This window comes from Scyliorhinus torazame, chromosome 4 (genome assembly GCF_047496885.1).
Source record: "Scyliorhinus torazame isolate Kashiwa2021f chromosome 4, sScyTor2.1, whole genome shotgun sequence".
NCBI classification, from domain to species: domain Eukaryota; kingdom Metazoa; phylum Chordata; class Chondrichthyes; order Carcharhiniformes; family Scyliorhinidae; genus Scyliorhinus; species Scyliorhinus torazame.
The window spans coordinates 11996337-12009523 of NC_092710.1; positions in this window are offsets into that span (position 1 = coordinate 11996337).

Genomic DNA, 13187 nt, shown 5'->3' on the forward strand with positions numbered 1-13187 from the left:
GGAATGGGGATTAAAGAGACAGATGGTGGGAATGGGGATTAGAGAGAGAGAAGGTGGGAATCGGGATTAAAGAGACAGAAAGTGGGATTGCGGATTAGAGAGAGAGAAGGTGGGAAAGGGGGTTAAAGAGAGAAAAGGTGGGAATGGGGATTAGAGGGAGGGAAGGTGGGAATGGGGATTTGATAGAGGGAAGGTAGGAATAGGGATTAGAGAGAGGGAAGGTGGGAATGGGGATTGGTGAGGGAGAAGGTGGGAATGGGGATTAAAGAGAGTGAAGGTGGGAATAGGGATTAGAGAGAGGGAAGGTGGGAATGGGGATTAGAGAGAGGGAAGGTGGGAATGGGGATTAGAGAGAGGGAAGGTGGGAAAAGGGATTAAAGATGGAGAAAGTGGAAATGGGGATTAGAGAGAGGAAGGTGGGAATGGAATTAGAGAGAGTGAAGGTGGGAATTGGTATTAGAGAGTGAACGTGGGAATGGGGATTGGAGAGAGAGAAGGTGGGGATTAGAGAGGGAAAAGGTGGGAATGCGGATTAGAGAGAGGGAAGGTGTGAATGGGGATTAGAGAGAGAGAACGTGGGAATGGGGATTAGAGAGAGAGAACGTGGGGATTAGAGAGGGAAAAGGTGCGAATGGGGATTAGAGAGAGAGAAGGTGTGAATGGGGATTAGAGAGAGGGAAGGTGGGAATGGGGATTAGAGAGCAAGAAGGTGGGGATGGGGATTAAAGAGAGAGAAGGTGGCAATGGGGATTAGAGCAAGAGAAGGTGTGAATGGGGATCAAAGAGACATATGGTGAGAATGGGGATTAGAGAGAGGGAAGATCGGACTGGGGATTAAAGAGACAGAAGGTGGGAATGGGGTTAGAGAGAGGGAAGGTTTGAATGGGGATTATAGAGACAGACGGTGGGAATGGGGATTAGAGAGGGAGAAGGTGGGAAAGGGGATTAAAGATTGGGAACGTGGGAATGGGGATTAGAGAGGGAGAATGTGGGAAAGGGGATTAAAGAGGGAGGAGGTGGGAATGGGGATTAGAGAGAGGGAAGGTTGGAATGGTGATTAGAGAGAGGGAAGGTGGGAATGGGAATTAGAGAGGGAGAAGATGGGAATGGGGATTAAAGAGACAGAAGGTGGGAATGGGGATTAGAGAGAGAGAAGGTGGGAATGGGGATTAAAGAGACAGAAGGTGGGAATGGGGATTATAGAGAGAGAAGGTGGGAATGGGGATTAGAGAGACAGAAGGTGGGAATGGGGATTAAAGAGAGAGAAGGTGGGAATGGGGATTAGAGAGAGGGAAGGTGGGAATGGGGTTAAAGAGGGAGAAGGTGGGAATGGGGATTCGAGAGAGAGAAGGTGGGACTGGGGATTAGAGAGGGGGAAGGTGGGAATGGGGTTTAGAGAGGGAGAAGGTGGGAATGGGAAATAAAGAGGCAGAAGGTGGGAATGGGGATTTGAGAGGGAGAAGGTGGGAATGGGGATCAGAGAGGGAGAAGGTGGGAGTGGGGATTAGAGAGGGAGAAGGTGGGAATGGGGATTAGAGGGAGGGAACGTGGGAGTGGGGATTAGAGAGGGAGACGGTGGGAATGGGGATTAGAGAGGGAAGGTGGGAATGGGGATTGGAGAGGGAGAAGGTGGGAAAGGGGATTAAAGAGGGAGAAAGTGGGAATTGGGATTAGAGAACGAGAAGGTGGGAATGGGGATTAGAGAGGGAGATGGTGGGAAAGGGGATTAAAGAGGGAGGAGTTGGGAAAGGGGAGTAGGGAGAGAGAAGGTGGGAATGGGGATTAAAGAGACAGATGGTGGGAATGGGGATTAGAGAGAGAGAAGGTGGGAATCGGGATTAAAGAGACAGAAAGTGGGATTGCGGATTAGAGAGAGAGAAGGTGGGAAAGGGGGTTAAAGAGAGAAAAGGTGGGAATGGGGATTAGAGGGAGGGAAGGTGGGAATGGGGATTTGAGAGAGGGAAGGTGGGAATAGGGATTAGAGAGAGGGAAGGTGGGAATGGGGATTGGTGAGGGAGAAGGTGGGAATGGGGATTAAAGAGAGTGAAGGTGGGAATAGGGATTAGAGAGAGGGAAGGTGGGAATGGGGATTAGAGAGAGGGAAGGTGGGAATGGGGATTAGAGAGAGGGAAGGTGGGAAAAGGGATTAAAGATGGAGAAAGTGGAAATGGGGATTAGAGAGAGGAAGGTGGGAATGGAATTAGAGAGAGTGAAGGTGGGAATTGGTATTAGAGAGTGAACGTGGGAATGGGGATTGGAGAGAGAGAAGGTGGGGATTAGAGAGGGAAAAGGTGGGAATGCGGATTAGAGAGAGGGAAGGTGTGAATGGGGATTAGAGAGAGAGAACGTGGGAATGGGGATTAGAGAGAGAGAACGTGGGGATTAGAGAGGGAAAAGGTGCGAATGGGAATTAGAGAGAGAGAAGGTGTGAATGGGGATTAGAGAGAGGGAAGGTGGGAATGGGGATTAGAGAGCAAGAAGGTGGGGATGGGGATTAAAGAGAGAGAAGGTGGCAATGGGGATTAGAGCGAGAGAAGGTGTGAATGGGGATCAAAGAGACATATGGTGAGAATGGGGATTAGAGAGAGGGAAGATCGGACAGGGGATTAAAGAGACAGAAGGTGGGAATGGGGTTAGAGAGAGGGAAGGTTTGAATGGGGATTATAGAGACAGACGGTGGGAATGGGGATTAGAGAGGGAGAAGGTGGGAAAGGGGATTAAAGATTGGGAACGTGGGAATGGGGATTAGAGAGGGAGAATGTGGGAAAGGGGATTAAAGAGGGAGGAGGTGGGAATGGGGATTAGAGAGAGGGAAGGTTGGAATGGTGATTAGAGAGAGGGAAGGTGGGAATGGTGATTAGAGAGGGAGAAGGTGGGAATGGGGATTAGAGAGAGGGAAGGTGGGAAAGGGGATTAAAGAGGGAGAAGGTGGGAATGGGGATTAAAGAGACAGGTGGCGGGAATGGGGATTAGACAGAGGGAAGGTGGGAATGGGGATTAGAGAGTGAGAAGGTGGGAATGGTGATTAGAGAGAGAGAAGGTGGGAATGGGGATTAGAGAGGGGGAATTTGGGAAAGGGGATTAAATAGGGAGAAGGTGGGAATGGGGATTAGGGAGAAGGGAATGGGGGTTGAAGAGAGGGAAGGTGGCAATGGTGATTAGAGAGGGAGATGGTGGGAAAGGGGATTAAAGAGTGAGAAGGTGGGAAGGGGGAGTAGGGAGAGAGAATGTGGGAATGGGGATTAAAGAGACAGATGGTGGGAATGGGGATTAGAGAGAGAGAAGGTGGGAATCGGGATTAAAGAGACAGAAAGTGGGAATGGGGATTAGAGAGAGAGAAGGTGGGAAAGGTGGTTAAAGAGAGAAAAGGTGGGAATGGGGATTAGAGGGAGGGAAGGTGGAATGGGGATTAGAGAGAGGGAAGGTGGGAATGGGGATTAGAGAGAGGGAAGGTGGGAATGGGGATTGGAGAGGGAGAAGGTGGGAATGGGGATTAAAGAGAGTGAAGGTGGGAATAGGGATTAGAGAGAGGGAAGGTGGGAATGGGGATTAGAGAGAGGGAAGGTGGGAATGGGGATTAGAGAGAGGGAAGGTAGGAAAGGGGATTAAAGAGGGAGTAAGTGGAAATGGGGATTAGAGAGAGGAAGGTGGGAATGGGATTAGAGAGAGGGAAGGTGGGAATTGGTATTAGAGAGAGAGAGAACGTGGGAATGGGGATTGGAGAGAGAGAAGGTGGGGATTAGAGAGGGAAAAGGTGGGAATGCGGATTAGAGAGAGGGAAGGTGGGAATGGGGATTAGAGAGAGAGAACGTGGGAATGGGGATTAGAGAGAGAGAGCGTGGGGATTAGAGAGGGAAAAGGTGCGAATGGGGATTAGAGAGAGAAGGTGTGAATGGGGATTAGAGAGAGGGAAGGTGGGAATGGGGATCAGAGAGCGAGAAGGTGGGAATGGGGATTAAAGAGAGAGAAGGTGGGAATGGGGATTTGAGCGAGAGAAGGTGTGAATGGGGATTAAAGAGACATATGGTGAGAATGGGGATTAGAGAGACGGAAGGTGGGAATGGGGATTAGAGAGAGAGAACGTGGGAATGGGGATTAGAGAGAGAGAACGTGGGGATTAGAGAGGGAAAAGGTGCGAAAGGGGATTAGAGAGAGAGAAGGTGTGAATGGGGATTAGAGAGAGGGAAGGTGGGAATGGGGATTAGAGAGCGAGAAGGTGGGAATGGGGATTAAAGAGAGAGAAGGTGGGAATGGGGATTTGAGCGAGAGAAGGTGTGAATGGGGATTAAAGAGACATATGGTGAGAATGGGGATTAGAGAGAGGGAAGATCGGACTGGGGATTAAAGAGACAGAAGGTGGGAATGGGGATTAGAGAGAGGGAAGGTGGGAATGGGGATTAGAGAGGGAGAAGGTGGGAAAGGGGATTGAAGAGGGAGAACGTGGGAATGGGGATTAGAGAGGGAGAATGTGGGAAAGGGGATTAAAGGGGGAGGAGGTGGGAATGGGGATTAGAGAGAGGGAAGGTTGGAATGGTGATTAGAGAGAGGGAAGGTGGGAATGGCGATTAGAGAGGGAGAGGGTGGGAATGGGGATTAGAGAGAGGTAAGGTGGGAATGGGGATTAGAGAGGGAGAAGGTGGGAATGGGGATTAAAGAGACAGAAGGTGGGAATGGGGATTAGAGAGAGAGAAGGTGGGAATGGGGATTAAAGAGAGAGAAGGTGGGAATGGGGATTAGAGAGGGGGAATTTGGGAAAGGGGATTAAATAGGGAGAAGGTGGGAATGGGGATTAGGGAGAAGGGAATGGGGATTGAAGAGAGGGAAGGTGGGAATGGTGATTAGAGAGGGAGATGGTGGGAAAGGGGATTAAAGCGTGAGAAGGTGGGAAGGGGGAGTAGGGAGAGAGAATGTGGGAATGGGGATTAAAGAGACAGATGGTGGGAATGGGGATTAGAGAGAGAGAAGGTGGGAATCGGGATTAAAGAGACAGAAAGTGGGAATGGTGTTTAGAGAGAGAGAAGGTGGGAAAGGTGGTTAAAGAGAGAAAAGGTGGGAATGGGGATTAGAGGGAGGGAAGGTGGGATGGGGATTAGAGAGAGGGAAGGTGGGAATGGGGATTAGAGAGAGGGAAGGTGGGAATGGGGATTGGAGAGGGAGAAGGTGGGAATGGGGATTAAAGAGAGTGAAGGTGGGAATAGGGATTAGAGAGAGGGAAGGTGGGAATGGGGATTAGAGAGAGGGAAGGTCGGAATGGGGATTAGAGAGAGGGAAGGTGGGAAAGGGGATTAAAGAGGGAGAAAGTGGAAATGGGGATTAGAGAGAGGAAGGTGGGAATGGGATTAGAGAGAGGGAAGGTGGCAATTGGTATTAGAGAGACGGAAGGTGGGAATGGGGATTAGAGAGAGGGAAGGTGGGAATGGGGATTGGAGAGGGAGAAGGTGGGAATGGGGATTAAAGAGGGAGAAAGTGGGAATGGGGATTAGAGAGAGGAAGGTGGGAATGGGATTAGAGAGGGAGAAGGTGTGAATAGGGATTAGAGAGAGAGAAGGTGATAATAGGGATTTAAGATACAGAAGGTGGTAATGGGGATTAGAGAGAGAGAAGGTGGGAATGGGGATTCAAGAGACAGAAGGTGGGGTGGGGATTAGAGAGAGAGAAGGTGGGAATGGGGATTCAAGAGACAGAAGGTGGGAATGGTGATTAGAGAGAGAGAATGTGGGACTGGGGATTAGAGAGGGAGAAGGTGGGAATGGGGATTAGAGAGGGGGAAGGTGGGAATGGGGATTAAAGAGAGGGAAGGCGGGAATGGTGATTAGAGAGAGGGAAGGTGGGAATGGGGATTAGAGAGGGAGAATGTGGGAATGGGGATTAGAGAGAGAGAAGGTGGGAATGGGGATTAAAGAGAGAGAAGGTGGGAATGGGGATTAGAGAGAGAGTGAAGGTGGGAATAGGGATTGGAGAGAGAAAGTGGGAATGGGGATTAGAGAGAGGGAAGGTGGGAATGGGGATTAGAGAGAGAGAACGTGGGAATGGGGATTGGAGAGAGAGAAGGTGGGGATTAGAGAGGGAAAAGGTGGGAATGGGGATTAAAGAGACAGAAGGTGGGAATGGGGATTAGAGAGAGAGAAGGTGGGAATGGGGATTAGAGAGAGGGAAGGTGGGAATGGGGATTAGAGAGGGAGAACATGGGAATGGGGATTAAAGAGTCAGAAGGTGGGAATGGGGATTAGAGAGAGAGAAGGTGGGAATGGGGATTATAGAGACAGAAGGTGGGAATGGGGATTAGAGAGAGAGAAGGTGGGAATGGGGATTAGAGAAACAGAAGGTGGGAATGGGGATTTAAGAGACAGAAGGTGGGAATGGGGATTTAAGAGAGAGAAGGTGGGAATGGGGATTAAAGAGAGAGAAGGGGGGGAATGGGGATTAGCGAGACGGAAGGTGGGAATGGGGTTAAAGAGGGAGAAGATGGGAATGGGGATTAAAGAAAGAGAAGGTGGGAATGGGGATTAGAGAGGGGGAATTTGGGAAAGGGGATTAAATAGGGAGAAGGTGGGAATGGGGATTAGGGAGAAGGGAATGGGGATTGAAGAGAGGGAAGGTGGGAATGGTGATTAGAGAGGGAGATGGTGGGAAAGGGGATTAAAGAGTGAGAAGGTGGGAAGGGGGAGTAGGGAGAGAGAATGTGTGAATGGGGATTAAAGAGACAGATGGTGGGAATGGGGATTAGAGAGAGAGAAGGTGGGAATCGGGATTAAAGAGACAGAAAGTGGGAATGGGGATTAGAGAGAGAGAAGGTGGGAAAGGTGGTTAAAGAGAGAAAAGGTGGGAATGGGGATTGGAGGGAGGGAAGGTGGGATGGGGATTAGAGAGAGGGAAGGTGGGAATGGGGATTAGAGAGAGGGAAGGTGGGAATGGGGATTGGAGAGGGAGAAGGTGGGAATGGGGATTAAAGAGAGTGAAGGTGGGAATAGGGATTAGAGAGAGGGAAGGTGGGAATGGGGATTAGAGAGAGGGAAGGTGGGAATGGGGATTAGAGAGAGGGAAGGTGGGAAAGGGGATTAAAGAGGGAGAAAGTGGAAATGGGGATTAGACAGAGGAAGGTGGGAATGGGATTAGAGAGAGGGAAGGTGGCAATTGGTATTAGAGAGACGGAAGGTGGGAATGGGGATTAGAGAGAGGGAAGGTGGGAATGGGGATTGGAGAGGGAGAAGGTGGGAATGGGGATTAAAGAGGGAGAAAGTGGGAATGGGGATTAGAGAGAGGAAGGTGGGAATGGGATTAGAGAGGGAGAAGGTGTGAATAGGGATTAGAGAGAGAGAAGGTGATAATAGGGATTTAAGATACAGAAGGTGGTAATGGGGATTAGAGAGAGAGAAGGTGGGAATGGGGATTCAAGAGACAGAAGGTGGGGATGGGGATTAGAGAGAGAGAAGGTGGAAATGGGGATTCAAGAGACAGAAGGTGGGAATGGTGATTAGAGAGAGAGAATGTGGGACTGGGGATTAGAGAGGGAGAAGGTGGGAATGGGGATTAGAGAGGGGGAAGGTGGGAATGGGGATTAAAGAGAGGGAAGGCGGGAATGGGGATTAGAGAGAGGGAAGGTGGGAATGGGGATTAGAGAGGGAGAATGTGGGAATGGGGATTAGAGAGAGAGAAGGTGGGAATGGGGATTAAAGAGAGAGAAGGTGGGAATGGGGATTAGAGAGAGAGTGAAGGTGGGAATGGGGATTGGAGAGAGAAAGTGGGAATGGGGATTAGAGAGAGGGAAGGTGGGAATGGGGATTAGAGAGAGAGAACGTGGGAATGGGGATTGGAGAGAGAGAAGGTGGGGATTAGAGAGGGAAAAGGTGGGAATGGGGATTAAAGAGACAGAAGGTGGGAATGGGGATTAGAGAGAGAGAAGGTGGGAATGGGGATTAGAGAGAGGGAAGGTGGGAATGGGGATTAGAGAGGGAGAACATGGGAATGGGGATTAAAGAGTCAGAAGGTGGGAATGGGGATTAGAGAGAGAGAAGGTGGGAATGGGGATTATAGAGACAGAAGGTGGGAATGGGGATTAGAGAGAGAGAAGGTGGAAATGGGGATTAGAGAAACCGAAGGTGGGAATGGGGATTTAAGAGACAGAAGGTGGGAATGGGGATTTAAGAGAGAGAAGGTGGGAATGGGGATTAAAGAGAGAGAAGGGGGGGAATGGGGATTAGCGAGACGGAAGGTGGGAATGGGGTTAAAGAGGGAGAAGATGGGAATGGGGATTAAATAAAGAGAAGGTGGGAATGGGGATTAAAGAGAGAGAAGGTGGGAGTGGGGACTAGAGAGGGAGAACCTGGGAATGGGGATTAGAGAGTGAGAATGTGGGAAAGGGGATTAAAGAGGGAGGAAGTGGGAATGGGGATAGAGAGAGGGAAGGTTGGAATGGTGATTAGAGAGAGGGAAGGTGGGAATGGTGATTAGAGAGGGAGAAGGTGGGAATGGGGATTAGAGAGAGGGAAGGTGGGAAAGGGGATTAAAGAGGGAGAAGTTGGGAATGGGGTTTAAAGAGACAGATGGCGGGAATGGGGATTAGACAGAGGGAAGGTGGGAATGGGGATTAGAGAGGGAGAAGGTGGGAATGGGGATTAAAGAGAGAGAAGGTGGGAATGGGGATCAGAGAGAGGAAGGTGGGAATCGTGATTAGAGAGGGAGAAGGTGGGAATGTGGATTAGAGAGGGAAGGTGGGAATGGGAATTAGAGAGGGAAAAGGTGGGAATGGGGATTAAAGAGACAGATGGCGGGAATGGGGATTAGAGAGAGGGAAAGTGGAAATGGGAATTAGAGAGGGAGAAGATGGGAATGGGGATTAAAGAGACAGAAGGTGGGAATGGGGATTAGAGAGAGAGAAGGTGGGAAAGGGGAATAAAGAGACAGAAGGTGGGAATGGGGATTATAGAGAGAGAAGGTGGGAATGGGGATTAGAGAGACAGAAGGTGGGAATGGGGATTAAAGAGAGAGAAGGTGGGAATGGGGATTAGAGAGAGGGAAGGTGGGAATGGGGTTAAAGAGGGAGAAGGTGGGAATGGGGATTCGAGAGAGAGAAGGTGGGACTGGGGATTAGAGAGAGGGAAGGTGGGAATGGGGTTTAGAGAGGGAGAAGGTGGGAATGGGAAATAAAGAGGCAGAAGGTGGGAATGGGGATTTGAGAGGGAGAAGGTGGGAATGGGGATCAGAGAGGGAGAAGGTGGGAGTGGGGATTAGAGAGGGAGAAGGTGGGAATGGGGATTAGAGGGAGGGAACGTGGGAGTGGGGATTAGAGAGGGAGACGGTGGGAATGGGGATTAGAGAGGGAAGGTGGGAATGGGGATTGGAGAGGGAGAAGGTGGGAAAGGGGATTAAAGAGGGAGAAAGTGGGAATTGGGATTAGAGAACGAGAAGGTGGGAATGGGGATTAGAGAGGGAGATGGTGGGAAAGGGGATTAAAGAGGGAGGAGTTGGGAAAGGGGAGTAGGGAGAGAGAAGGTGGGAATGGGGATTAAAGAGACAGATGGTGGGAATGGGGATTAGAGAGAGAGAAGGTGGGAATCGGGATTAAAGAGACAGAAAGTGGGATTGGGGATTAGAGAGAGAGAAGGTGGGAAAGGGGGTTAAAGAGAGAAAAGGTGGGAATGGGGATTAGAGGGAGGGAAGGTGGGAATGGGGATTAGAGAGAGTGAAGGTGGGAATAGGGATTAGAGAGAGGGAAGGTGGGAATGGGGATTGGAGAGGTAGAAGGTGGGAATGGGGATTAAAGAGAGTGAAGGTGGGAATAGGGATTAGAGAGAGGGAAGGTGGGAATAGGGATTAGAGAGAGGGAAGGTGGGAATGGGGATTAGAGAGAGGGAAGGTGGGAATGGGGATTAGAGAGAGGGAAGGTGGGAAAAGGGATTAAAGAGGGAGAAAGTGGAAATGGGGATTAGAGAGAGGAAGGTGGGAATGGAATTAGAGAGAGTGAAGGTGGGAATTGGTATTAGAGAGAGAACGTGGGAATGGGGATTGGAGAGAGAGAGAAGGTGGGGATTAGAGAGGGAAAAGGTGGGAATGCGGATTAGAGAGAGGGAAGGTGTGAATGGGGATTAGAGAGAGAGAACGTGGGAATGGGGTTTAGAGAGAGAGAACGTGGGGATTAGAGAGGGAAAAGGTGCGAATGGGGATTAGAGAGAGAGAAGGTGTGAATGGGGATTAGAGAGAGGGAAGGTGGGAATGGGGATTAGAGAGCAAGAAGGTGGGGATGGGGATTAAAGAGAGAGAAGGTGGCAATGGGGATTAGAGCGAGAGAAGGTGTGAATGGGGATCAAAGAGACATATGGTGAGAATGGGGATTGGAGAGAGGGAAGATCGGACTGGGGATTAAAGAGACAGAAGGTGGGAATGGGGTTAGAGAGAGGGAAGGTTTGAATGGGGATTATAGAGACAGACGGTGGGAATGGGGATTAGAGAGGGAGAAGGTGGGAAAGGGGATTAAAGATTGAGAACGTGGGAATGGGGATTAGAGAGGGAGAATGTGGGAAAGGGGATTAAAGAGGGTGGAGGTGGGAATGGGGATTAGAGAGAGGGAAGGTGGGAAAGGGGATTAAAGAGGGAGAAGGTGGGAATGGGGATTAAAGAGACAGGTGGCGGGAATGGGGATTAGACAGAGGGAAGGTGGGAATGGGGATTAGAGAGGGAGAAGGTGGGAATGGGGATTAAAGAGACAGAAGGTGGGAATGGGGATTAGAGAGAGAGAAGGTGGGAATGGGGATTAAAGAGAGAGAAGGTGGGAATGGGGATTAGAGAGGGGGAATTTGGGAAAGTGGATTAAATAGGGAGAAGGTGGGAATGGGGATTAGGGAGAAGGTGGGAATGGGGATTAGAGAGAGGGAAGGTGGGAAAGGGGATTAAAGAGGGAGAAGGTGGGAATGGGGATTAAAGAGACAGGTGGCGGGAATGGGGATTAGACAGAGGGAAGGTGGGAATGGGGATTAGAGAGGGAGAAGGTGGGAATGGGGATTAAAGAGACAGAAGGTGGGAATGGGGATTAGAGAGAGAGAAGGTGGGAATGGGGATTAAAGAGAGAGAAGGTGGGAATGGGGATTAGAGAGGGGGAATTTGGGAAAGTGGATTAAATAGGGAGAAGGTGGGAATGGTGATTAGAGAGGGAGATGGTGGGAAAGGGGATTAGAGAGGGAGAAGGTGGGAAGGGGGAGTAGGGAGAGAGAATGTGGGAATGGGGATTAAAGAGACAGATGGTGGGAATGGGGATTAGAGAGAGAGAAGGTGGGAATCGGGATTAAAGAGACAGAAAGTGGGAATGGGGATTAGAGAGAGAGAAGGTGGGAAAGGTGGTTAAAGAGAGAAAAGGTGGGAATGGGGATTAGAGGGAGGGAAGGTGGGATGGGGATTAGAGAGAGGGAAGGTGGGAATGGGGATTAGAGAGAGGGAAGGTGGGAATGGGGATTGGAGAGGGAGAAGGTGGGAATGGGGATTAAAGAGAAGTGAAGGTGGGAATAGGAATTAGAGAGAGGGAAGGTGGGAATGGGGATTAGAGAGAGGGAAGGTGGGAATGGGGATTAGAGAGAGGGAAGGTGGGAAAGGGGATTAAAGAGGGAGAAAGTGGAAATGGGGATTAGAGAGAGGAAGGTGGGAATGGGATTAGAGAGAGGGAAGGTGGCAATTGGTATTAGAGAGACGGAAGGTGGGAATGGGGATTAGAGAGAGGGAAGGTGGGAATGGGGATTGGAGAGGGAGAAGGTGGGAATGGGGATGAAAGAGGGAGAAAGTGGGAATGGGGATTAGAGAGCGGAAGGTGGGAATGGGATTAGAAAGGGAGAAGGTGTGAATAGGGATTAGAGAGAGAAGGTGATAATAGGGATTTAAGATACAGAAGGTGGTAATGGGGATTAGAGAGAGAGAATGTGGGAATGGGGATTCAAGAGACAGAAGGTGGGGATGGGGATTATAGAGAGAGAAGGTGGGAATGGGGATTCAAGAGACAGAAGGTGGGAATGGTGATTAGAGAGAGAGAATGTGGGACTGGGGATTAGAGAGGGAGAAGGTGGGAATGGGGATTAGAGAGGGGGAAGGTGGGAATGGGGATTAAAGAGAGGGAAGGCGGGAATGGGGATTAGAGAGAGGGAAGGTGGGAATGGGGATTAGAGAGGGAGAATGTGGGAATGGGGATTAGAGAGAGAGAAGGTGGGAATGGGGATTAAAGAGAGAGAAGGTGGGAATGGGGATTAGAGAGAGTGTGAAGGTGGGAATGGGGATTGGAGAGAGAAAGTGGGAATGGGGATTAGAGAGAGGGAAGGTGGGAATAGGGATTAGAGAGAGAGAACGTGGGAATGGGGATCGGAGAGAGAGAAGGTGGGGATTAGAGAGGGAAAAGGTGGGAATGGGGATTAAAGAGACAGAAGGTGGGAATGGGGATTAGAGAGAGAGAAGGTGGGAATGGGGATTAGAGAGAGGGAAGGTGGTAATGGGGATTAGAGAGGGAGAAGATGGGAATGGGGATTAAAGAGTCAGAAGGTGGGAATGGGGATTAGAGAGAGAAGGTGGGAATGGGGATTATAGAGACAGAAGGTGGGAATGGGGATTAGAGAGAGAGAAGGTGGGAATGGGGATTAGAGAGACAGAAGGTGGGAATGGGGATTTAAGAGACAGAAGGTGGGAATGGGGATTTAAGAGACAGAAGGTGGGAATGGGGATTAAAGAGAGAGAAGGTGGGAGTGGGGACTAGAGAGGGAGAACCTGGGAATGGGGATTAGAGAGTGAGAATGTGGGAAAGGGGATTAAAGAGGGAGGAAGTGGGAATGGGGATAGAGAGAGGGAAGGTTGGAATGGTGATTAGAGAGAGGGAAGGTGGGAATGGTGATTAGAGAGGGAGAAGGTGGGAATGGGGATTAGAGAGAGGGAAGGTGGGAAAGGGGATTAAAGAGGGAGAAGTTGGGAATGGGGTTTAAAGAGACAGATGGCGGGAATGGGGATTAGACAGAGGGAAGGTGGGAATGGGGATTAGAGAGGGAGAAGGTGGGAATGGGGATTAAAGAGACAGAAGGTTGGAATGGGTATTAGAGAGAGAGAAGGTGGGAATGGGGATTAAAGCGAGAGAAGGTGGGAATGGGGATCAGAGAGAGGAAGGTTGGAATCGTGATTAGAGAGGGAGAATGTGCGAATGGGGATTAGAGAGGGAAGGTGGGAAA